This window comes from Papio anubis, chromosome 7 (genome assembly GCF_008728515.1).
Source record: "Papio anubis isolate 15944 chromosome 7, Panubis1.0, whole genome shotgun sequence".
NCBI classification, from domain to species: domain Eukaryota; kingdom Metazoa; phylum Chordata; class Mammalia; order Primates; family Cercopithecidae; genus Papio; species Papio anubis.
Window position 1 is genome coordinate 35,290,396 of NC_044982.1, and position 27,310 is coordinate 35,317,705.

A 27,310-nucleotide genomic window follows, 5' to 3' on the forward strand; every position below is an offset into this window, starting at 1 on the left:
TCTAGAGAAGGTTGTGCCTCAGACTCCAAGGGAAGGAATTCACGCTCAGAGAGGCCAACAAGAATCTAGATAGGGAGGCCAGGCACAGTGGCTCACGCTTGTAATCCTAACACTCTGGGAGGCCGAGGCAGGAGGACTGCTTGAGTCCAGGAGTTCAAGACCAACCTGGCAATATAGCAAGGCCTTATCTCTACAAAAAATAAAAAATTAGTCAGGCGAGGTGGCACAGGTCTATAGTCCCAGCTACTCAGGAGGCTGAAGTAGGTGGATTGCTTGAGCCCAAGAGTTTTGAGGCTGCAGGGAGCTGTGATCACGCCAGTGTACTCTAGCCTGGGCTACAGAGACAAGACCCTGCCTCAAAAATAAAAAAAAAAAGAAAGCAAGAAGCACCATCTAGATAGACAGGCCCTGCTGAGTTTCCCCACTCAACTGATTACCATTTAATCACCTCCTTTTTGTCAAATCCTATTTCTACATGGCTGTCCATACTCTGTTGAACCTAAGCATAAAAATAAGACAATTTCCCTGTATCTTTGGGTTTTCATTTTCAAAGCTCCTGTGTACACACATTAAATAAATTTGCATGCCTTTTCTCCAATTAATCTGCCTTTTCTGAGTTGATTTTCTATCAAATCTTCCGAGGGGCCAAGAGGATCCCTCCCTTGGCCCTTATAATTCATTCATGTTAAGGATTATGAAGTCTAACTTGGCCTTCATGTGATTTATTTATTTATTTATTTATTTGACACTGTCTTGCCTCCATTGCCCAGGCTGGAGTACAGTGGTGCAATCACAGCTCACTACAGCCTTGACCTCCCAGGCTCAAGCAATCCTCCCACCTCAGTCTCCCAAGTAGCTGGAAGTACAGGCATGCTCCACCATACCTAGCTAATTTTTGTATTTTTCTGTAGAGACTAGGTCTCACTATGTTGCCCAGGCTAGTCTCGAACTCCTGGACTCACGCGATTCTCCTGCCTCAGCCTCCCAAGTGCTAATACTACAGCTGAGAGCCACCACACCCAGCCTCATGTAATCTTTTATGTACTAGTTAGTCCAAATATAACTACTTCTGTGAGTTATCTTTAGGAGTGTATACTGCTACTTGACATTTTTACTTTATTTGCCACTTTTCATAGTGTGGAAGAAAGACGGCAGCACTAGGGGAAAGTTGCAAGAATACTCACCCATATGAAAAGACATGAATTAGCAGTGGGTGGTTTTCTTCTAATTTATTTAACATAATCCTTAGCTCTGGACTACTAGCTTGAAAGTTGATTGTATGAAAAGCAGAACAAGGGTCTGTGAACAGGAGTTAATATGCTAAAAGCATATCATGTATTTAATTATCTCACCAATTGAAACCGTCCCTTTCAAAATACACAAATAACACTGGGCTGCTAACAAATTTGTTCTAAAGAAGTTTTTTCCCCCTAAATAACAAAAAATATCATATAAGTGTGTATGTATATCTATACAGGACCTTTATATCAATAATGGGTCCTTCACATTTCCACAGTGAAGGATAAAACTGAGTTGATCAGGATTTGAAATAATACCCATCTTTAAGGATGAACTAGAAAAGCCTCCCTGAGGAAATGAATTTGAATGTGTTTCAAAGGGAGGGAAAGGTGACTTGACAGGTGGTGAAAAGATAAATTGCAAGCAAGGAACATGCCCTGTGTAAAAGCTGCCCCTGTGGTTTCTCAAGAAACAGAGTTCCAAAGTGATCCCATGACTGAGAAAGATATTAGTTAAGAACAAACGAAAGGAGAGAAGCTATACATTATGTGACACTCAGCCTCAGTTTTCTCATCTGTTATAGGAGAAGGCTGGACTAAGTGATTTCCCTGGTCCCGCACAGCTTGTTTCCTATGAGGCACTGCACTGTCAACCTGATGCTCCCAAAAACCCTGCTGGGCTCCTGGCTGATTAGCCCCATTTGTCAGATGAATAGAGTGAGGCTCAGAATACTGATGAGATCTCCAGCTAGAGGATTTTAGAGATAAAATGGAATAGACATAACTACTGTGGACAAAGAAGTGGCATACAAAGACTGGTAACTTTAAAAACCAAAGCTTCTGAAAATAATTTACTGATAAAATAATTATTAGTTTTTTATTTTCTTAAAAGATCAAAAGGAAGAAAAATATTCCCCATCATACCAGACAACCATGCAAAAAAAAAAAAAAGGGAAAGGAATAAATACCATTGCTTACTTTGAAACCAACAGTCCTTTAAGGGAAACTAGAGGAGGTGGTGTGCCTATTTCTGCCCAGCAGTAGCTCTCATTTAATTATGTATTCCCTCTGCCTGTGGTGTCCACAATGAGGTAGGTGTGATGCTAAATATACAACACATCCCTTAGCCATTAGAACACAGATTAGCAGTTAACTGAAGAAGTCTTCCAAACTTCAGAAGCACTTAAGACAACCCTCATACCTAGCTTTATCCCCAGTGCACAGATTCTAAAACAAGGTGTTACTTTTACACAAAAGCTCAGTGGTAATTATAGTAATTTACCTGCAATTATTCAATAGCAGAATTCTTTATTTCTAAATAAATTCATCACATCTGATAGCAAAATACAGTGCAATAAATAAAACTAGCCTTAAACTTCAAAGCCAAATAGTATAAGCTAATGAGATCTATCTATTTGTAAATAACACGTCAGGTCTTCAAACACAGCCCCTACCCTGTACCATTTCTCCACATATAAACATATAGGATTAAAGAAGCTATCTTCTGCTGCTGGAAGCCACTCAGATAAAACAATTCGGGAGTGTCTATTACAATATCCCATGACCTGACAACTGCATAGAGAAACATGCCCATATACAGAGCCAAGGACAATGATGTTGCCTGCAGCCTTGTTTATAATCAGGAACTATCAGAAACAACCAAGAAGTTCAGCAATGAGAAAAATGGAAAAACAAAACAAAACAAAACAAAAAGACCATCAATTCCCATGACTAGGCAGCAGTTAAAAAGGATGAACCGGGATTATATGAACCAACATGAATAGCTATCCAAAGCACATTGTTGAATGAAAAAAAAAAAATTACAGATATTAAATACAATGGCAATTATGTGAAGTTCCTAAAATACAAAAATACAATGCTTTTATATCATAAATAAAAATAAAAGTACCAAATCAACAAACTGTTTACCACTGGAAAGGAAGCCAGAGAACCAGGACGAAGGAATTGGGGAGTAAACAGGCACTCAAACCTTATAAACGGACTCATTTGTTACTTCCATTAAAAAAATTAATTTTGAAAAAATGTGACTTGGGATTAAGTAATATGGTGAAATAAAAACAGTATCTCAGCAACTATTACTAAATTAAAATGAAATTGAGGAGCAGGTTCTGGGATGATCACAGAGTAGCAAGTACCAGGAATCTGTCTTCCCACCCAGACAATAGATGCACTGGCAGAGTCTATCCAAAATAATTACTTTGGAGCTGTAGAATCTATGGAAAACTTGCAACTTCTAGGGGAAGGCTTGAACAGTTCATTGAGGTTATTTTCACTTAATTTTGGCTCCTACCGTAGTTGCAGCTACCCATCATCTACCCCAAGTCCTGTGGCAAGCAGCTGTGCACACATTTCCTAGAGCAGTTTGCACACAGCTGGCAAGAGACAGGATGGGCAAAAAGGACCCTGCCCTCTAAATATCAGGGATCTGTGCTCTAATGGCTGACTGCTGCTTCTGATCACAAAAGTGCAAAGAGGCCACTGTTGTTGAACCTGCTTTCTTGCAGTAAGCCCCTCCTTTTTGGCCAAAGGGACTTCAGGGCATTTAACAGGCCAGAACCCTTCTCCCTAACCCCCATTCAACTTTCTCTTTACCCCTTTTAAGGGCCAGACATTAAAGACTAGGCCATTCAAAAGCAACCATATATATGGGGAAAATTAGAACGTGACCATGTATGGCCAGGGAAAGGTGCAGACTCAGAAAACATCTGAAAAGATCTTAAATTTACAGATTGATCCTCAGCACAGAGACAGCCTACAATAAAAATTAAAATAAAAACCAGTAAAAAAGAAAAAAAAAAAACCAGCAAATCACAAGGAAGGGGGAGAATCTGATTTCCACAGTTGGCACATTATGAGATGAAAATGTCCAGTTTTTAGCCAGGCACGATTGCTCATGCCTGTAATCCTAGCATTTTGGGAGGCTGAGGTGGGGGTAATTACCTGAGGTCAGGAGTTCGGGACCACCCTGGCCATCATGGCGAAACCCCATCACAACTAAAAATACAAAAATTAGCAGGCACAGTGGCACGTGCCTATAGTCCCAACTACTTGGGAGGCTGAGGCAGGAGAATCACTTGAATCTGGGAGGTGGAGGCTGCAGTGAGTCGAGATCGCACCACCGCACTGCAGCCTCGGCAACAGAGTGAGACTCCATCTCAAAAAAAAAATAAACATAAAAAACTAAAGCGTCCAGTTTTCAACAACAACAAAATCACAGGAAACACAAACAGGAAAATACCACCCATTCAAAAGAAAAAATAAATTAAAAACTGACCCTGAAAAATACTTGCTGGTAGATCTACTAGACAAAAACAACCATGTTAAAGATAAACAAAGAACTAAAGGAAGATGTGGAGAAAGTTAAAACAAATTCATAAGCAAAATGAAAATATTCATAAAGAAATGCAAAATCTAGAAGAAAAATTTTGAAGTTGAAATGCACACTAATAGAAATGAAAAATCCACTGAGGGAATCGAAGGCAGATTTGAGGTTGCAGAAGAAAGAATCAGTGAACCTGAAGATAGGACAATGAAAATGATCAAGCCTGAGAAATAGGAAGAAGACTGTAGAAAAGTGAGCAGAGCCAGGGGACCTATGGGACACCATCAAGCTAAGCAACACATGCATTGTGAGAGTTCCAAAAGGAGACAAGAGAACTCAAAGAGACCCCCATTGATACACATTATAATATCTTTCTAAAGACAAAGATAGAATCTTGAAAGCAGCAGGAGAAAAGTAACTCATCACATACAAAGGATCCTCCTAAGATTATTAGCAGGTGTCTCATCAGAAACTTTTGGAGGCCAAAAGGCAGTAGGAAGATATATTCAAAGTGCAAAACAAACAAACAAACAAACCTATCAACCAGAATGTTACTCTGGCAAAACTGTCCTTCAAAAGTGGGTGTGAAATGAAGACATTCTCAGACAAAAAAAGCTGAGAAAGCTCACTACCATTAGACCCATCTTGCAAGAAATGATAAAAGAAGTCCTGCATGGTAAAAATAAAAGGACACTAAAGAGTAACTTCCAGCCATATAAAGAAATAAAGATTTCAATAAAAGTAAATGCATGAACAATTATAAAAGCATCATTGTAAAAATAGTGACTGCATTTTTTTTCTATGTGATTTAAGACAAACCTGCATGTTGTGCACATGTACCCTAGAACTTAAAGTATAATAATAAAAAAAAAATTTAGTCTAAAAGGTAGTACTATAAATTGTAACTCCACATTTTGTTTTCTACATGGTTTAAGAAACGAATGCACTAATCTCTTATTAGTACATTATTACTTTATGTTTTTGAGCCCACAATGTATAAAGACGTAATTCTGTGACATCACCAGAGAAAAGGGTGGTGCCTGAACTATTAGAGGAATAGAGTTTATGTAGTTAAGCTGGTATAAATTCAGGCCCAGTGCAGTGGCTCACGCCTGTAATCCCAGCACTTTGGGAGGCCAGGGCAGGTGGATCATTTTGAGACCAGCCTGGCCAACATGGTGAAACCCCGTCTGTACTCAAATTACAAAAAAATTAGCTGGGCGTGGTGGTGCGTCTCCATAATCCCAGCTACTCAGGAGGCTGAGGCAGGAGAATCACTTGAACCTGGGAGGCAGAAGTTGCAGTGAGCCAAGATCGCACCACTTGCACTCCAGCCTAGGCCAACAGAGTGAGACTCTTGTCTGTGGGGAAAAAAAAAAAAAATTCACATTAGGGTATTATGACTTTAGAATGTTAAATGTAATTCCTATGGTAACCACAAAGTAAATACCTACAGAATACATACCAAAAAACTTTTAAAGCTTTCACTAAAACAAACAAACAAAAAAATCGAACACAAAAGTCGACAGTTAACGCTAGAAATAAGGAACCAAAAAGCTACAAGGTATGTAGAAAACAAATAGCAACATGACAGAAGTGTCCCCTTATCAGTCATTACTTTAAATGTAAATGGATTAAACTCTCTAATCAAAAGACAGAGAATGGTAGAACAGATAAAAACAACCTCTGATAGACAAAGGACATGTGTTTAAAAATTTAAAAATTAAAAAACATGATCCAACTATATGCTATCTACAAGAGGCTCACTTTAGATCCAATGACACAAACAGATTGTAAGTGCAGTAATAAAGAAAATGATTATTTCATGCGAATAGCCACCAAAAGAAAGCAAGGATGGTTACACTAATACCTAACAAAATAGATTTTAGGTAAAAAATGTTTACATTAGACAAAAAAAGGACATTATATATTAACAAAAAATACAAGATAGCAAGAAGATATAACCATCATAAAAATGTATTAACCTGACTACCAAACTATCTAAAATAAATCTGATAAACCAAAGAGAGAAATAGACCATTCTACAACAATAGTTAGAGACATCAATACTCCATTCTCAATAATGGATAAACAACTGGACTGGATATAAGGAAACAGAGGACTCAAACAACACAAAAAAACAACTAAACTAACAGGTATATACAGAACACTCTACCTAACAACTGCATACACATTCTTCTTAAATGCATATGGGATATTTTCCAGGACAAGACATATAGTAAGCCACGAATTAAGTGTCAACAAATTTTCAAAGATGCCACATAAAATGTCTTCTGCAATCACAACAGGATGAAGTTAGAAATTAATAAGAGAAGTAAAACTATTTCCACAAAGCACAAAATTGTAGGATACTGAACAACATATGCTTAAACAACCAATAGATCAAAGGAGAAATCACAGAGGAAATTCAAAAATACTTAGACATGAACGAAAATGAAAACACAAATGCCAAAACTTATGGGACACAGCAAAGGCGGTGCTGAGAGGAAAATTCACAGCTATGAATGTTTACATTAAAAGACAAAAATCTCAAATCAAAAACCTAACTTTACAACTTAAAGAACTAGGAAAAGAACAAACCAAACCCAAAGCTCACAGAAAGAAAGAGTAGAGATAAACTAAACAAAACAAAAACAACAGAGAAAATTAAGGAAACAAAAGTTGGTTCTTTGGAAGTATCAACAAAATTGACAAATATTTACTGAGATGTACTCACACACACAAAAAGAAAAGATTCAAATTACTAAAATCTTTTTTTTATTATTCTTTAAGTTATAGGGTACACGTGCACAATGTGCAGGTTTGTTACATATGTATACTTGTGCCACGTTGGTGTGCTGCACCCATCAACTCGTCATTTATATCAGGTATAACTCCCAATGCAATCCCTCCCGCCTCCCCCCTCCCCATAATAGGCCCCGGTGTGTGATGTTCCCCTTCCAGAGTCCAAGTGATCTCATTGTTCAATTCTCACCTATGAGTGAGAACATGCGGTGTTTGGTTTTCTGTTCTTGTGATAGTTTGCTGAGAATGATGGTTTCCAGCTGTATCCATGTCCCTACAAAGGACATGAACTCATCCTTTTTTATGGCTGCATAGTATTCCATGGTGTATACGTGCCACATTTTCTTAATCCAAATGTCACTGATGGACATTTGGGTTGATTCCAAGTCTTTGCTATTGTGAATAGTGCCGCAATAAACATACGTGTGCATGTGTCTTTATAGCAGCATGATTTATAATCCTTTGGGTATATACCCAGTAATGGGATGGCTGAGTCAAATGGTATTTCTAGTTCTAGATCCTTGAGGAATTGCCATACTGTTTTCCACAATGGTTGAACCAGTGTACAATCCCACCAACAGTGTAAAAGTGTTCCTATTTCTCCACATCCTCTCCAGCACCTGTTGTTTCCTGACTTTTTAATGACTGCCATTCTAACTGGTGTGAGATGGTATCTCATTGTGATTTTGATTTGCATTTCTCTGATGGCCAGTGATGACGAGCATTTTTTCATGTGCCTGTTGGCTGTATGCATGTCTTCTTTTGAGAAATGTCTATTCATATCCTTTGCCCACTTTTTGATGGGGTTGTTTGGTTTTTTCTCGTAAATTTGTTTGAGTTCTTTGTAGGTTCTGGATATTAGCCCTTTGTCAGATGAGTAGATTGCAAAAATTTTCTCCCATTCTGTAGGCTGCCTGTTCACTCTGATGGTACTTTCTTTTGCTGTGCAAAAGCTCTTTAGTTTAATTAGATCCTATTTGTCAATTATGGCTTTTGTTGCCATTGCTTTTGGTGTTTTAGACATGAAGTCTTTACCCATGCCTATGTCCTGAATGGTATTACCTGGGTTTTCTTCTAGGGTTTTTATGGTTTTAGGTCTAACATTTAAGTCTCTAATCCATCTTGAATGAATTTTCGTATAAGGAGTAAGGAAAGGATCCAGTTTCAGCTTTCTACTTATGGCTAGCCAATTTTCCCAGCACCATTTATTAAATATAGAATCCTTTCCCCATGAAAGTGGGGACATTACTACTGATTCTACAGAAATAAAAAGGATTATAAGAGTACACTATGAAGAACTGTATGCCAAAAAATTGGATAACCTAGATAAAATGTATTCCTAGAAATACAAAATGTAGCAACTTTAAATCATGAAGAAATAGAAAACCTAAGACATATAACTAGTACAGAGATTAAATCAGTAATAAAAAAAAAATCTTAAAAAAAAGAAGTTCTGAACCTGATGGCTTCACTGGTAAATTTTACCAAACAAATAAAGAACTAACACCAATCCCTCTCAAATTTCCACAAAACTGAAGAGGAGGGAACACTTTGTAACTCATTCTCTGATGCCAATATTACCCTGAGACCAAAACCAGATGAAGACACTACAAGAAAAGTGGAGACCAGTATCCCAAATGAGTATCAATGCAAAAATCCTCAACAAAATATTGGCAAACTGAATTCAGCAGCATAGTAAAAGGATTATACACCATGACCAAGTGGTTTCTATTACTGGAATACAAGGATGGCTCAACATACAAAGATCATACACCACATTAACAGAATGAAGAGAAGAAATACCTCACATGACCATCTGAATTGATGCAGAAAAAGCATCTGACAAAATTCAACACTCTTTCATGATAAAAACATTCAATAAACTAGGAATAGAAAGAAACTACCTCAATAAAATAAAAGCAATATATGAAAAATCAGTTGCAAACATTATGTCTATAATGAAAGACTAAAATAAAAGTTTTTCTTCTAACATCAGGAACAAGGCAAGAATGCATGCTTTCATCACTTCTATTTAACCTAGTATAGGAAGTTCCACCAGAGCATTTAGACAAGAAAGAGAAATAAAAGGTATTCCAACTGGAAAAGAAGTAAAACTGCTTCTGTCCACAGGTGATAAAATCTTACGTGTGGAAAACCCAAAAGATTCCACAAAAAACTGTTAGAACTAATAAATGAATTCAGCAACATAGCAGGAGACAAAGTCCACATACAAAAATCAGTTGCATTTCTATATACTTATCAATGGACAATCTGAAAAGGACATTACAAAAATGCATCAAAAGAATAAAATACCTAGGAATTAAACAAGGATGTGAAAGACTTGTACAATGAAAACTACAAAACACTGCTGAAAGAAGTTAAAAGAAATAAATAGAAACACTTTCCATGTTCAAGGACTGAAAGGCTTGATATTGTTAAGAGAGTAATATTACCCAAAACAACATACAGATGTAATATAATCCCTATCAAAATTCCAATGATATTTTTGCATAAATAAGAAAAACAATTCTAAAATGTACATGAAATGTTAGGGAATCCAAATAGCCACAATGATCCTGAAAAAGAACAAAGTAGGAGGACTCATACCTTCTGACTTCAAAACTTACTACAAAGCTATGGTAATCAAAACAATATGGTACTGGCATAAAGACAGACTTAGAGACCAACGGAATAGAATACAGAGCCCAGAATAAGCTTTTGCATATATGGTGAAATGATTTTTGACAAGAGCGCCAAGACCATTCAATGGGGAAAGGACAGTCCTTTCAACAAATGGTGCTGGGAAAACTGGGTTTGCAAAAGAATACAGTTAGGTGAATATTCACAAAAATTAACTCAAATGAACTAAAAACTGAAATGTAAGACCTAAAACTATAAAGCTCTCAGAGGAAAACATAAGGTAGAAGCTTCACAGCACTGGCTTTGGCAATGTTTTCTTAGATATGATATTAAAGGCATATATAACAAAATTAAAAAATAGACAAATTGGACTTCATGAAAATTTTTAAAATTTTGTGCATCAAAAGACACTATCAACAGACTCAAAAACGCAACACACAGAATGGGAGAAAATATTTGCAAATCATATTCATATATCTGACAAGGGATTAACATCACAACTATACAAAGAACTATAACTCAACAACAAAACAAACAACTTGATTCAAAAATGGGCAAAGATCATGACTAAACATTTCTCCAAAGAAGATATTAAAATGGCCAATAAGCACATAAAAAAAAGCTCGACATCACTAAGCATTAGGGAAATACAAATCAAAATTATGAGGTGCCAACTCATACCCATTACAATGGCAAACTATCAAAAAAACAGAAAGTAAGTGTTGGCAAGGATGTGAAGAAACTGGAATCTTTATGCACTGTTGGTAGGAATGTAAAATGGTACAGCCACTGTAAAGAAAAGATTATGGCAGTTCCCCAAAATTTTTAATAGAATTACCATATGATCCAATGATTCTACTTCTGGGTATTTACCAAAAAAATTTAAAGCAGAGTCTCAAAGAGATATTTGTACATTCATTTTCACAGCAACATTCTTCACAATAGCTAAAAGGCAGAAGCCACCCAAGTGTCCATCGATGGACGAATGGATAAGCAAAATGTGGTATACACATACAATGGAATATTATTCCGCTTTATAAAGAAGGAAATTTTTACACATGCTACAAAACAGATGAATCTTCAGACATCATGATAAGTGAAATAAGCCAGTCACCAAAAAGACAAATAATGTACGATGATTTCACTTATATGAAGTGCTCCGAGTAGTCTAAATGATAGAGACAGAAAGCAGAATGATGGACATCAGGGCCCGGGCAGTAGTAGGAACGGGGAGTTACTGTTTAGTGAGTACAGAATTTTGGTTTTACTGAAATGAAAAGAGTTATGAAGATGGATGGTGGTGACGGCTGGACAACATTATGAATGTATTTAATACCAATGAAGTGTACAGTGAAAATGCTTAAGATGGTATATGTATTGTTTCACATGTTTTAAAAAGGAAAAAGCAACAACAAATAAAAGTTAAAATAACTACAAAAAGTCTAACCAAATGGAAGAAGACAAACTACCATAGGAACAATTATAACATCATAAACGAAGCTGACTCTGTCTACTCAAATGGCCACATGAAGCTTCAGCTGGTATAATTATTATTGGTATGAGCTGACACACATAATCTCTTTCCCAGGCTAAAACTTTGGCAATAACTGAAAGAGGTCTTCATATGCAACTGTTAAAAATGTTAGCATCACTAAATAAAAATGTCATGCTCCATTTTAACGACTAAGAATCCTTTCCCACTGTGCTAGGATTATAGTAGCCTAGTTTGTATGAGAACGTAAGCTTAACATTTTAATAAAGTTCAGTAATAATAATAAGGGTCCCCTTCTTGCGGTATATCTCCAGAAAATCAGGGTCTGGGTGAGCACCATTTACCTCCCTCTACTTTCAGCCCTGTCAAGGAACCATCAGCCAGGCTGTCTTTTACACAACCATCTTCTACATTTCCCAGCAAAAACAAAATAGACTTTCAATCCAGGGAATTGCATCCCCAATATTATATCCAACCATAACAGCTACTGGAGTAAAAAAGAAAGGAAGAAAGGGAGGGAGGGAGTCAAGGAGGAAAAAAATAACCAATTTGTTGTTATAATACATATCATTAATGTAAGTTTTACCTATTTTATTTTATAATTTTTTTAAGAGATAAGGTCTCTTTCTGTCACCCAGGATGGAGTACCATAATGTGATTATAGCTCACTTCAGCCTTCAACTCCTGGGCTTGAGCCATCCTCCCATCTTAGGCTCCCAAGAAGCTGGGACTACAAGCAAACACCACCATGCCTGCCTACTTTTTTTTTTTTTTCTCGTTTTTGTAGAGATAGGGGTCTCACTATGTTGCCCAGGATGGTCTCAAACTCCTGACCTCAAGCAATCCTCCTGCCTCAGCCTCCAAAAGCACTGGGGTTACTGGGGTGAGCCACCATGCCTGGCCAGATTTACTTTAAATATCATCAACTACATCTTTCTCATTGTAGTTACTATAATGCCATAAGATTTAACAGAAAATAAAAACTAATTGAAGAAGAGTAAATAATAGAAAAATGTCCTTATTCAATCGTTAAATATAAAAAGCAGCTCACAAAACAATATGCGCAATATGATCTTAATTTTGCTTTTAAAACGTATCTTTGATCACACAGAAGAACAAAAATGAAAGAAAACTATTAAAGTGACCCAGGACAAATGACCCCATTTCTTCTACAACAAATTACATGAAAAAAGGGAGGAAAGGGAAAATGCCACAGATTAAGAAAGAGACACGTGTGATGTGTGAAGGCTGCTTGGATTCTGATTCCCACAAACCAACTGTCAACTGACAATTTTGAAACAATGGAGAAAACATGGACTAGGGCTTACATGACTAGCTAGCACACATAGTAAGTTTGTTAATGGTGATGACATTGCAGCTTCTCTGTTAACAAAAAATGACTGAAGTATTTATAAGTTAAATAGTATATCTGAAACTCCAACAACAACAACAACAACAACAACAAACATAAAAGCAGGAGAAGAACAGAATGGCAAAATGCCCCTGTCCATGACTGTGGAAGCTAGATGATGAGTACATGGGGGCTCACTGCACTTTTCTCTCTACTTCTGTGTATGTTTGGAAAATTCCATAAATAAAACATAAAAGTGATAGCAGGGATAGTTACTTCTGGGTGGTGAAAACTGAGTGGTCTGGTGGGAATTAGGTGATTTTTACTTTGATCTGCGTGCCATTAAGAACATCCAAGATTTTACACAACAAAGATGAGTTGCTTTGGTTACCTAAAAAACCAAATGTTACTCCTTTAGTAGATAAATAGATGGGTAGATAGGCAGACAGACAGATAGATGGCCTTTCAATGCCCTGTTCAAATAATGCCACCTTCATGGATTTAATCCTCCCTCTATAAATGCCTCAATGCATTTACCTATATTTCTACTAAAAGGCCTTAATGTGTTTGGTCATTCATTATGACAATTTTCAACTATGTCTAACTCTCCTCTAGAAAAACAACTTGATTACAAGGGGGCATTTCTTTTTCGTATTTCTATCCTGGCTAATACTAAGCAAAGTGTTCTCTCTACATAATAGATACAAAATAATTATTTGCTTAATTAACTTTTCCACAAATAAATCCAGGGAAGAAATGATGTCAACAGAAGTAGAGTATCCTACCCTGTAACTACAAAAGCTTTAAGGTTTTTGTTTTGTTTTGTTTTTTTGAGACAGGGTCTCGCTTTGTCACCCAGGCTGGAATGCAGTGGTGTGATCATGGCTCATTGCACCCTCAACTTCCCAAGCTCAAGCAATTCTCCCACCTCAGCCTTCCAAGTAGCTGGGACTACAGGGGCATGCCATGTCCAACTAATTTTTTTTTAGAGATGGGGTCTTACTATGTTGCCCAGGTTAGTTTTGAACTCTTTGCCTCAAGAGATCCTTCTTGAGCCTTCCAAATTACAGGATTACAGGTGCGGGCCATCACCCTTGGCCCAAAAGCCTTCATTTCAGGCCAGAACAGCCCTGAAAGTCCCTACACAAAGACATTCATCAAATGTTACCTAGTCAATTTCTCAGAACATTTTCTTTTCAGTTGACTGGAAAATAACTGGTCCGTAGCAGACAAGGGTCAGTTACTGAATTAAGTGATAGACTTAAAAAAAAACCCTGAAAGAAAACAAAGTCCATTAGCTCTTCAGCAACCTGAATTCACTATGTAACCCACTGAATGCTCATCCAGAGTGCCAATCCGACTGTTTTAATTAAGGAAACTATTACAGGCAGAACTCAAGGCTAGTCATGTGCTGAGACAGCAATGGTTCAGGAAACACCCCTGCTCTGAGAGGTTGATATCACGCAGAAGGGCTGCCCACCCATACCACTGTGTTTCCCTTATCATCTACTCACTGAAGACCTTGGCCCATTTTGTGCAGACGTGAGTAGCAATGGCCTTCAAGTCAAGGATATTCAACTCTACATTCTCTTGCTTATTAAAAATCTTTTCCAAAAAGATACAATAAAGCCCTCCCCCCAGGAGCACACCAAAAGCTCCAGAACGTGGCATGGTGAACTTCCCCACATGTAAGACTTTACCCACCATATGGCCTTAATTTTCCATACATGGTTTTGGGGAAAGGCACTTAAATACTAGTGAAGACATTTACAACTTCCTTTTATATATAAAATATGCTTAGGGATTGACAAACATTAAAATAAAATTCAGGTTTTAAAATAAAATCCCCATCACTGTTTCCTAAGCCCTTTGAGAAACATTAGCGATTCATGATCAACTGGCAATTGCAAGCTTCTCCCAAGCTGCTTCTCCAGTTCTGCCCTGTGACCTGCTGTCTCAGAAGCCAGGTCTTCAAAAATGCTCATGCCACCCAACTTTTTAAGGCAATATAGGGGCAGTAGGGGATGGGGCTGAGCTCTGCACAATTCCCACCCTGACCTCCACCTACATCCACACAGTTCATGTTCTCTCTTCTTTATTTTCTGATTCCTTCTTTTAGACTTTTGTTCAAATCCACTATTAGCAAATTTTAAATCTATTAGACAGTCAAGAAAGTGGGCAACATGGTACCATTATAAAATTACAATATACTACTATAGACAATCATAGCTATGCATATCTGGGTCCCCCAAAAAAATCAGGTATTAAGAAATAAGGCACACTCCTCCAAAGACAACTTAGTTCAAATGCCTCTTACCATTTGCTCCACTAGAATGAGTTTAAATGAGGTAACTATTTGGCATAGGCAGTTGCTCTCTTATGTTCTGGAGAACATAAACATAAGAGCTGAGTAAGAGTAAGTTGTTCCTATTGAAGAGAAAAAGGGTACAATAGCATTAGTAAATATGAAAGAGTCAAATCACTGTTCTATTGGCTGATAAAAATATTTGTTAGGCCAAAGGATTTCATATCATTTTCTTCTTTAACAACAAAGAAATCGGCTTTGGATAATAAAAACGCATAACAAAATAATTCTAAAGTGACCTTAGGCCATGCCAAACTCAATTCAAACTAGTAACAGCCAAAGATGAAAGGAAGATTCTATAACCATTCCCTAGCTACTATACATTTTTAATATTTTTATACTATGTTACAGTTAGCATTTAGAAAATCAAACTGTCTAGCACTGTTGACCCTTCAACAATATGGGTTTGAACCGTGCATGTCCACTTACAAGTGGATTTTTTCAATAACAGTTACACCAAGTGTGCCTGCCTCTCCTGCCTCCCCTTCCTCCTCCTCCACCTCTGCCACTGAAGACAACAAGACCAACCTCTTCTTTCCCTCCTCCTCATCAGCTTACCCAATGCAAAGACAATGAGGATGAAGACCTTTATGATGATCCACTTCCATTAATGAATAGCAAATATATTTTCTCTTCCTTAGGATTTTCTTAATAACATTTTCTTCTCTCTAGCTTATGTTATTGTAAGAACACAATATATAATATATATAACATACAAAATGCATGTTATTCAACTGTTTATGTTATTGGTAAGGCTTCTGGTCAACTGTCGGCTATTAGTAGTTAAGTTCTGGAGGAGTCAAAAGTTACATGCAGGCCAGGCACGGTGGCTCATGCCTTTATTCCAAGCACTTTGGGAGGCCAAGGGAGAAGGATCACTTGAGGTCAGGAGTTTCAGACCAGCCTGGGCAACACAGTGAGAACATGTATCTATTTAATTTTTAAAAACTGTATTTTAAAAATGTTTAAAGGAAAAGAAAAAAGTATGCTTATTCAATTCAGTGTTTATATTCTAGAATAATGCTGCTCAAAAAATAACTAAGAAAAGAATGATGGATTTAATAAGGTACACATAAAGCTACATATATACGAGGTTGTGTGTATGCGCGTGCGTGTGTGTGTATGTGTGTGTAGATTTTTCTTTCTTTTGGAGTATAGAAATTGTTTTAGATATCCCTTAAGTAGAGAAATAGCACTTAGAAAGGAAGTATACACTTAGAAGGCCAAGAGTCATGTCACCAACAGGTTGGGAGAACTGTTGAGTCATGGCCTCCTCCTGTGTTGCCTGAGGAGACCTGAGTAAGAATGGATGTATAACCAAAGAATCTCCCATCTGACCTATTAGAGATACTGTACCAGCATTACCAGATATCACTGCTATTAAAATAAGATATTTCAGTACCCAGAGGCTCAAGTTATCAAACGAAGCAACTCAATTCAAAAGACAAGGTGTATTAAAATCCACAAAAAAAAAAAAAACCATTTTTAAGAAATCCTAAGAAGTAACTGAAACCCAAAATGCTCTGTCTTGAGTCATGAGATCCATCGTTCTTGATATTGTCTGGACTTGCATCTACAGCTACGTTGTAAAATCTTTTTAGGTATGTGTTAGATTTCTGTGAAAACTTCGTTTCAATGTAAACTTCATACCATACTGTCTGTTCTTGTGTTAATAAAACTACAGATTTATTATATTTAAAAAAAAAAAAGAACAAAATACAAGGTGTAGCTATACGACACAGAAGCTAAACAAGTACCTGACCTCACAGTAGTATACAGAACTTAAAGTGCCTGCTCAAAACTGTCATATTCAAGTTTATCAACCAACAGTCATTATTAAAATATCATTAATACATCCGGGCACGGCGGCTCACACCTGTAATCCCAGCACTTTGGGAGGCCGAGGCAGGCCGATCATCTGAGGTCAGGAGTTCAAGACCAGCCTGGCCAACGTGGCAAAACCTCATCTCTACTAAAAATACAAAAATTGGCCGGGCGCGGTGGCTCACGCCTATAATACCTGCACTTTGGGAGGCTGAGGAGGGCGGATCACAAGGTCAGGAGATCGAGACCATCCTGGCTAACACGGTGAAACCCCATCTCTACTAAAAAAATACAAAAAATTAGCCGGGCGTGGTGGTGGGTGCCTGTAGTCTCAGCTACTAGGGAGGCTGAGGCAGGAGAATGGCATGAATCCAGAGCTTGCAGTGAGCCGAGATAGCGCCACTGCACTCCAGTCTGGGCGACAGAGCGAGACTCCAACTCAAAAAGAAAAAAAAAAAAAATTAGCTGAGTGTGGTGGCACATGCCTGTAACCCCAGCTATTTGGGAGGCTGAGGCAGGAGAATCACTTGAACCTGGGAGGTAGAGGTTGCAGTGAGCTGAGATCATGCCATTGCACTCCAGTCTGGGAGACAGAACGAGATTCCATCTCAAAAACAAAAAAACAAACAAAAAAAACCATTAAGACATATGAGAATTGCACTGAAGGTGCACATTTCAGTAACATATAGCTATTCTGGAGGGAAAAAGTGTATCTAGAAAAACAGCTTCCAAGGTTGAGGTAAAAATCACAGGGCACTCAATAATATGCACTGATTTTTCTTCCCTCTTGAAGTACCACAGCAGAGCTACATTCACAGAGCATTCCTGCAGGCTGCTTGCTTCACCATTAAGCAAGTCTTGACAGTTCCAAAGATGTTATGTTTTCAAAGACAGTTTTTCAGTTGTGTTGCTATTAAAAGCCTGGATTTTTCAAATGGCTAAAAATTACAGATTATCTAAAAATCTTAGAGTCCACCTCTATTAAAGAAGAATGAGCTGGGAATGGTCAAATAAATGTAACCCAGAAAAGTGCCCTAATGTACTTTAAAAACATTTTTAGAGATAATGATTCCCAAATTTCCCTTACTGAAATTCAAGGAAGGTCACAAATAGCAGCCACTTTAAAAACAGTGCTCCAATTACTCATCCCCTAAGCTCTGCACAAAGGTTTATGGAGGGGAGATGCTCAGATAACTTGAGCATCTGTTATAGGATGCAGTCACTCCAGAAGAGCTGACTCCTTAAGAAATTTTCTTCTCACAAAGCAACAAATAAGAAAAACTCCAAGGTCTTTGTTTCAGCATCTGGCTGAAATCAAGGTTAAGGATAATGAAACCTACACAACCCCAGAATGTAACATATGACAGTATTTTTGGCCTGTAGAAAAGGTGTCTTCCTTAATCTGCATTAAGCTGTTGCTTTTCTCAATGAAAGAATATCCTTTTGCAATTGTTGAAAATGTTTAAGAAATGTCCACAAAACTATCTGAGTTGGCCTAGGATAGAACTAGAATTCTACCTAGGAGTAAGCCAGTACAGTCGCTCTAAGAGCAACAGTAACGCATATACCAGTATACGTCAGTCAAAGGGTAGATCATCTGATCATTTCTCAATTATTCAGGAAAAGCTTGGCACCCCAAATTATACACCAATGCATTAGACTTACAAGATTATTAGACCATGGGTTGAAGTATAAGCTCTCACCAAATTTCAAGAAATATAGAGATTTTTAATGCATTCACTATGGAGGGAAAACATAAATATGTAACAGAAAACCTTCTTAAGTAGCCAGAAAATTATCCAAACTATTTCGTCTGCAAAGATGACAACACTGAATTCAGAAATCAATGACTAAAACTGCACAAGCATTTCCCATATTTTCCTTTTCCATTTCAAAAAGGGAAAAGCCAGTGGGCAGAAAATATCAGACATTTGATAAATCAAAATTCTGCTATAAATAGCAGGGGTTTTTTTGTTTTTTTTGTTTTTTTCCCTGAGACGGAGTCTCGCCCTGTCCCCCAGGCTGGAGTGCAATGGTGCAATCTCGGCTCACTGCAACCTCTACCTCCCAAGTTCTAGCGATTCTCCTGCCTCAGCCTCTCAAGTAGCTGGGATTACAGGAGTGTGCCACCACACTCAGCTAATTTTTGTATGTTTAGCAGAGACGGGGTTTCACCATGTTGGTCAGACTGTTCTCGAACTCCTGATCTGAGGTGATCCGCCTGCCTCAGCCTCCCAAAGTGCTGGGATTATGGGCATGAGCCACTGCGCCTGGCCAAATAGCAGGTCTTCTAAGAATGACAGTTTGAGTGACATTTCTTCCCCACAATGTGACTTTGGAACTAATCCACCAACTCACCTTATTCCATTTCAAAGTTAGTAGTAAATCTTGCTTTTGAGTTCAACTTCAGGTAACCTCTCAACACCTAGATTAAAACAATTATGAACTTTATTAGTAGTTATTTCCAAATTTTGAAGAACACACAACTATATCTCACAGTAAGTAAAAGGGGGAAAAAAAAACACCACTACTAATCAAATCACAACTGTGAAATTTTATACTTTGTCTCTAAAACCTTCTTTAATTGGTAATCTCTTTATATGCAGCTCAATACACATTTATTGGGCTTTTTTTTTTAAGACAGTGTTTTGCTCTTGTCGCCCAGGTTGGAGTACAGTGGCAAGATCTCGGCTCACTAAAACTTCCACCTCCCGGGTTCAAGCAGTTCTCCTGCCTCAGCCTCCTGCGTAGCTGGGATTACAGGTGCGCACCACCATAGTGGCTAATTTTTGTGTTTTTAGTTGAGACAGGGTTTCACCATGTTAGCCAGGCTAATCTTGAACTCCTCACCTCGGGTGATCCACCTGCCTCAGCCTCCCAAAGTGCTGGGATTACAGGTGTGAGCCACTGCACTGTGCCCCGCCTCAACACATATTTAAATTTAAGCCAACCAACAGCCATTCCCACTTAAACAACAAATTCTTGCTTGGCTATTCATTCAGTCTGTCCACAGACTGCTACTCAAGGATCTCACCCTGGAAGCTGTATGTATAAAAGAAAACAACAACAACAAACTGCTTTTGATGAGCTGGTCCATCACATGCCTATGGGAATCACTATTCCAAAATACTAGTTCTCTACAGGGAGCAATTTTGTGCCCCCAGGGGATATCTTGCAACATCCGGTAACACTTTTGGTCATCACAAGTGAAGTGGTGGCGGGGACGGACACACTATTGGCATCTAATATACAGAAACCAGGGAAGCCGCTAAACATCTTACAATGCACAAGACAGTCCCCTCCAACAAAGAATTATCCTGCCTAAAACGAAAATAGTGGTGAGGTTGAGAAACCCTGTTCCGAAAAAACTAAACACTCTGTGTATTTGGAAATTCCAAAATTCTCACACTGCTCATTTCAGATCACATAATAAGCTCCCACTATAGTCGTATTTCCTATGAATGCTAAGCTTATTGGTTAAAAGAATACCCACATACATGCCCAATAGTAATCATCTACAGCACATGTACCAATTTCTAAAATGTATTCAAATAACTCAGACACGTCCATAAGAGCTTCCAATAAATAACTTTAAACACTATTTCAAACTATGTAATTGCCAAACTATGTTCCCAACCACATAAATTGGAAGCTAAGAAGAATAAAAATCATCAGAACTTAGTTTCACTCACAGATATTCCCAATTCCTACTGAGGACAAAAGGGGAAGTTCCTCTTCCCAGCCTATCAACCTTTACATTAGGACTCCCACCTTTTATTCAGCTAAATAAAAAAGCACTTCAAACAAGACTTACCAAGGGCCTATCATGCCCTCACACTATGATCTCATGTAATATGGTAGAACGGAGCTTGGTAAGACCCCGCAACACACCTTTCCTACACTACCATAACCAAATCGTACAAACATCGGAAGAAAACTGTGGGTAAAATAAACCTCTAAAGAAGGAATGTCCAATCTTTTGGCTCCCCTGGACCACAGTGGAAGAATTACTATCTTAAGCCACACATAAAACACACTACCGATAGCTGATGAGCTTTAAAAAACATTGCAATAAAATCTCATAATGTTTTAAGAAAGTTTACAAGTTTGTGTTGGGCTGCATTCAAAGCCATCCTGTGCCACATGTGGTCCGTGGGCTGCAGGTTGGACAAGCTTGCTCTAAAGGATATTCTGAGAGTCAGATATCTAAGACAACAAAACTTGCTGTTTTTACACAACTGGCCTACAGCTTACACCCACGGAATAGGCGAAGAAATCTATAACACTCAAAATATATACTTCATTTTGTTAATCTTTAATTAATGAGCTATAACTAATTATATAAATAAGACATGCCTGGCAGCTGATCTGCAGTAGTAATCCATTAGGAACATGAATAAACATGCAAATTTTAAACTCAAGCAAAAGGACAGGATTTATGAACACACTTAGAAAGATTCCATCAGAATTACTCCATTCTAATTGAACAAGATTTCCATATGTGGCAAATGGGCTTATTCTAATTAAAGTCTGACTTTGTCTTCAGAATCCTCAGTGTATACAGGAACCACCCCCATCAGGCTCAACCACAGTAACTCGAAGCAGCAAGCGGACCAGGGGCCATGGGTAGCGGGGCAGAGACCAGTGCTCACACCCCAAAGTACTAGAAGCACCAGAAGGTTTGGCAGTCCAGGTAGAACCTGTGCCAGAGGCAGGACTCCAATCAGGAGCTCCCACTCATTGCAACCTCTGGCCCAGCCAACTCCTTGGGAAGCTTTGCTGAATGTCATGCTTATCCAAAGCTGAAACGGAGTAGAAGAGGCTAACATATGCTCTAGATTCAGGTGCCTGTGAAATCAGTGTAGAGACTACCACACCTCCACTACAGAGAGAAGACAACTGGGGAAGGCAGCCCCAGTTAAGAGTTAGACAAACAATGACAGGTTCAAGGACAACTTTTCAATATCCATCAATGGCTAACAGAACAAAGCAATGCTACAAAGAAAGGAAAGCCCAGAAATTACTAGGAAGGTTCAGAAGTAGTAGTGCATGATACGAAATTTAACCTCTACCCCCATTTTTTTCTAGATTTAAATTAGTCCTTAAATAAAAATTCATAATAAAGTTCCAAAACATAAACATTTTTTTCCTCTCTTAGCAGTAAAATATATTCAGTTCCAAAAAAGAAAGGTTGCTCAATTTCCTGTCAAAAGCAATCAGGAGAAGGCCACCTACACTGTAAAAGCAGCAAGAAAAAAAACAAAACGCTAAAGAAAAGTCTGATGCGTGGGCGTATACAAAGTGCAATGTAACTACCACCCTAAGTTTTCAAAAGTTCTTTTCCCTGATCATTCTGAGAAATATGAAAATTAGTGTAACTGCTAAAGAGAAGTTTGACCTCCAGTCTATTTAAGGAAAACAAGCCCTGTGATGGATCTAAGTCGCCTCAAAGGAAGACAGGTATGGAGGGAGGGGGGAAGGAATTCTATGTATTTAACCTATGGTTTTCTGTACCGAGGGAAAAGGGGAGATTCTGCCAAAGAGACAATTTGCATGTAATGTTCTCACAGAAAGAACATTATTCTGACAATTAATCTTCTCCTTATAGTCACCCTTAGCCCCACCCTGACTCACACAATTTTCTGGACTAGAACCATCTTCCTCCAAGGCTGAGTATTCTTAATCTGAAAATATGAAATCAGAAATACTCCAAAATCTGAAACTTTTTAACGCCAACGTGACTTTCAGTGCTCAGAGGAAATGCTCATTGGAACACTTCAGATTTCAGGTTTTCAGATTAGGGATGCTGAACTGGTAAGTATACTACAAATATTCCAAAATCCGAAAAAAATTTAAAATCCTAAACACTTCTGGTCTCAAGCATTTTGGATAAGGGAAATTCAACCCATATGTTTAACCCTAAATGTTTAGGGGCTAACCATTCACAAATATGTATGTGAGCTGACTAGATTATGAATTAGCTAGAGCATCACATTCACCACTCTACCAAATGCCCTCACCCTGCTTATACTTTCTGAAAATGTGAAATTCTAAGACAGGCAATCAACAGCCCAGCACTTTGAAAAGTAAACTAAAAGCCTACTGAAATATGCTTAGTTCTAAGGTAGACACAGTGTGATGAAATAAGAAAGAAAGAAAGTGCTTTAATGGCTTACCAGCAGATTGAGAAGAAAAGAATAGCATACACAAAGTAAGTTAAAATTAAATACAGTATTGCCATTGAATACAATGAGGTGCCATATTTTTTGTAAACTACACTTTCCATTCAAAGAAGCAGTTTGGCACAAAGGCAAAATAGATGAAGGAAATAAATAATGGGCCAAGAATGTATTAATGTGATGATTATAAATATTAAAATACAGCATACCAAAAGACAAATCAGGATGTATAATAACAGGAAGGCCACCATGGTCGGGTAGTTTCAAGACAAGGAAGCCCAACAAGCAAGTCCCTTAAACCTTATAAATGACTTTGATAAGCTAACAATTCTGTTATTAAGTCAACTGTGAGAGGTTTTGCTTTGTTTTACTTTACAACTTCAGACCAACCTACAAAAATGTCACAAGAACACTACAGATAACTTTTTTTCCTGAACTGTTCGAGACTAAGTAGCCAACGTGATGGCCTGTCACTCCCAGAGTTTATAGTGAGTAATTTCTATAAACAAGGGCATTCTCCTATAAAACTACAATAATGGTGACCATCAAAAACCAGAAATTAATACTGCTGTTATGCTGTCATCTACTTTACAGCCTAGATTTGACTTTCTCCAATTAGCCTAATCCTTTTATTAAGAGGTCCTTTCTCCAGAAGGACCCAATTCTTTACTAAAGGTGAAACCTAGTTTTCAACTTTCCCTTCCCTATAAGAGCAGTAAATCTGGCTCCCACTAATGTCAATGTTTATTTATTGGATTTATCCCTCACACCACATGTCATATGCCTTCCCTACCTGTGATCCTGTATCAGAAACAGCCAGTCTCTCTAACCAAAGGACCCATAACGAGGTGGCCTGGCAAAACAAAAAGTTTGAGACAAAAACCACTCTACTCTAGCCACACCACGGAAAAAAATATTCAACCTCACACCCCCATCCTATCATCAACGGCCAAGTGGAGAGCCAAGAGTTCTACATTCACCTGCTTCTGATGAGGCACCCTTATTTACAGACTACATGTAAGAAGATAACACTTTTACAGAGCCCAAATGGGCCAAACTAAGAATATATTACTTATAGATACACTCACTTTAAAAAGCAAGAGAATGTTGAACCTGCAGTTCAGGACAGTGTTATTTCCCGAGGGAAAGAGGAGGAGGGGATCACAGGGGAACACACAGTAGCTTCAAAGTAAAACCTGCAAGTGCTAAGCACGAGTTCCTCGACATACAAGATTTAAGCCTCGGCCAAACCATGAGGACGTCTTTAGGAGGGTCCCAATTTTACATCAGAGATTTGAGGCCTAAAAAGGTTAAGCCCATTGCCTGTGGTCACACAACTAATAAGCAAGTGAGTGCTCAGATGCAAGCCCACAGCTGTCTGACTCCAGCCTCTTCCTGCTCGCTCCCTTCCTCAACACAGAGAAAAGACAGGCAGGAGAAATGCAGCTGTGATTCTGAACCAACTGGTGGCTTCTAAGGGAGAGATTCCTACTGTACTTCTAAACCATTTCTCAGAGGGTTTTAGAGTAAGGGAAGTGCAGTTCCAAAACCGGGGCAGGGGGGGAAACAACTTCCTGAAAGCAAGGAAAGGGGAAAGGGGGTGGAGGCACAAACCTGGGCCCTGCTTGGCACTGCAAGAGCTATATGAACAATCCTCGAGCGAGAGTCCCCATCACATTCCATAGGCTACCAAGTCGGTCCCAATTCAGTTACTAAGTAAAGGCCCTGGGAAAATCTTTTTACTAGTTGTTTTTGTTTTCTTTTATTCTGAAATTGGGGGACAGGAGAGAGAAGACCAGCAAACCATTCGTAAAACTCTAAACATAGCCTAAATATGGTAAAACTATAAACTGCTTAGCCCTCAGCATGAAACATGAAATTAGTGACAAAATTTTGAGTCTTTCTGAAGAATTCATATAAAGGAATACGAAGGCAGAACAATGCTTCTCTGTAGCAAAGACCAGACACTTGGGAAGCTTAAATACCACTCTACTATCTGAGGATGTTTTAAAACGGTTTTCTAAAAACTAAAAAGATGGAACTACATAAAAAGATAACAGAAGCAAAAAAAATGTTATTGTCTTCTCAAACCATCAGAAATAACTGCATTCTAACTGCACTTCTGGTAGAGCTATCTCCAGAACCCATCCAAGTCATCCATAACAACTCACACCGCCTGGAAAAATCTCATGCTCAGCACTGATGATTTTGTGACCTTAATTCATCCTTTCTAAGACTATATTTAAAAGGGAATCAAGCCTTTCCATTGTTGATTTTCATCGTTGGTGGAATATAACTGAATCCAAGATAATTTTAAGCCTAACCTCGCCTACAAAAAACAACACAAAAAATCCTGCTAAGCTCCATCTCCCCCTGCTGTCAACCTTTTCTTTCTAAAAAAGAAAAAGTCTAGAAACAAGGCCATACACCAAAGAAAATGCTACAGAATAAAAGAAATAAAAGGACATACAAAATGGCATAAAAATAATTCACCAGCCTGGACAACATGGCAAAACCTTGTCTCCACAAAAAACAAATTAGGCAGCCGTGGTGGCACATGTCTGTAGTCCCAGCTAATTGGGAGGCTGAGGTGGGAGGATCATTGGGGCCCAGGAGTTCCAGGCTTCAGTGAGCTATGATCACACCACTGCACTCCAAACTGGGCAACAAAGTGAGACCCTGTAAAGAAAGAAAGAAAAGAAGAAAAGAAAAGAAAAGAAAAGAAAAAAGAAAAGAGGGGAGGGGAGGGGAGAGGAGAGGAGAGCAGAGAGAAAGAAAGAGAAAGAGAGAGAGAGAGAAAGAAAGAGAGAGAGAGAGAAAGAAAGAAAGAAAGAAAGAAAGAAAGAAAGAAAGAAAGAAAGAAAGAAAGAAAGAAAGAGAAGAGAAGAGAAGAGAAAAGAAAAGAAAAAAAGAGAAGAGAAGAGACAGGAAGGAAGAGAGAAAGGAGTGAGGGAAGGAGGAAGGAAGAGAGGGAGGGAGGGAGAGAGGAAGGAAGGAAGGAAGGAAGGAAGGAAGGAAGGAAGGAAGGAAGGAAGGAAGGAATTAATTCAAAACTCATGTAAACTTTATGTTGCAGCCTAAAACTGTTTACAGTATATCAAAGCCAAGGCATGTAAAGTCATCCTCTAAATACAATAAGCAGGTGGTGAGAAGCACAATCAAAAATAAATCTCACTAGATAAAAAGGAAAAGCATTTAATAGACAACCGGACAAGGTGAAGAGTCTTTTTAATTAAAAGCTTTTTAGTTACTTTCTTCCACCTCCCGGATTTGAGTGATTCTCCTGCCTCAGCCTCCCACATAGCTGGGATTACAGGCACGTTCCACCACCCAGCCAATTTTTTTTATTTTTAGTAAAGGCGGGATTTCTCCATTTTGGCCAGGCTGGTCTTGAACTCCTGACCTCAGGTGATCTGCCTGCCGTGGCCTCTCAAAGTGCTGGGATTACAGGCGTGAGTCACCGCGCCCAGCTACTTTAGTTACTTTCTTTATGAAAAGTGATCAGGTGCTAATGAATTCAGCATCTGGCATTAGAAAGACAAGAAGTCGTCCTATAGAATATCTCAATGAAGAATGCTGAATAAATTCATCCACAGGCAGTTGTTTCGTTCATCCTACTGCATTAAGCTCAAGTTGTCCCAACACAACTAACAATTATCCTTGAAAATTTAAGGAGAATAGCTCAGCTTTAAAACAAACTTAAAATCTAGAAAAGGAAAGAAAAAATATATTACTTCAACTTCAAAAAAGGGAAAATCCTGAAACATATTGAAGAATTTCTTTGTAAACTCCTAGATAATGAATTTTGGGTAAAAATCAATATGGCTTATTAAAAATAAATCCCCCCCAAGGTAATCTAATTTACCGTTATTGAGGCAACCCTCTTATCAAGGGACCACAAGAATTGTATTTCTTAACTTAAATATTGATTTGACAATGTATGAAGACACAAGAAAGGTGTTCCTCCCAGAAAAGCATATCCCAATGGTTCTTCGACCTCAAGTCATAAAAATTTTTCTTATTCTTCCTTTCCCTGCAATTCTAAACAAAATTTCTGCATAGACAGAGACAAG

The 27,310-nt window shown here is 38.2% G+C and overlaps 1 protein-coding gene across 14 annotated transcripts in view; it reads right to left on the reverse strand.

Annotated features, from left to right (window-relative positions):
* The window catches only part of SIPA1L1 (signal induced proliferation associated 1 like 1), a 410,818-nt gene that overhangs the window by 302,539 nt on the left and 80,969 nt on the right, over positions 1 to 27,310 (reverse strand). For 9 of the 14 annotated variants that reach the window (XM_021941336.2, XM_017961309.3, XM_009211868.4 and 6 more), the window contains one exon: positions 19,417 to 19,483. The exons of 2 other annotated variants lie outside the window; for them this stretch is intronic. The gene's annotated coding sequence lies outside the window, so the exon portion shown is untranslated. Of the gene's footprint in view, positions 1 to 15,186; positions 15,297 to 19,416; positions 19,484 to 27,310 lie in introns of all 14 variants that reach the window. 3 more of the 14 variants (XM_021941338.2, XM_021941337.2, XM_021941339.2) reach the window with 1 other exon arrangement.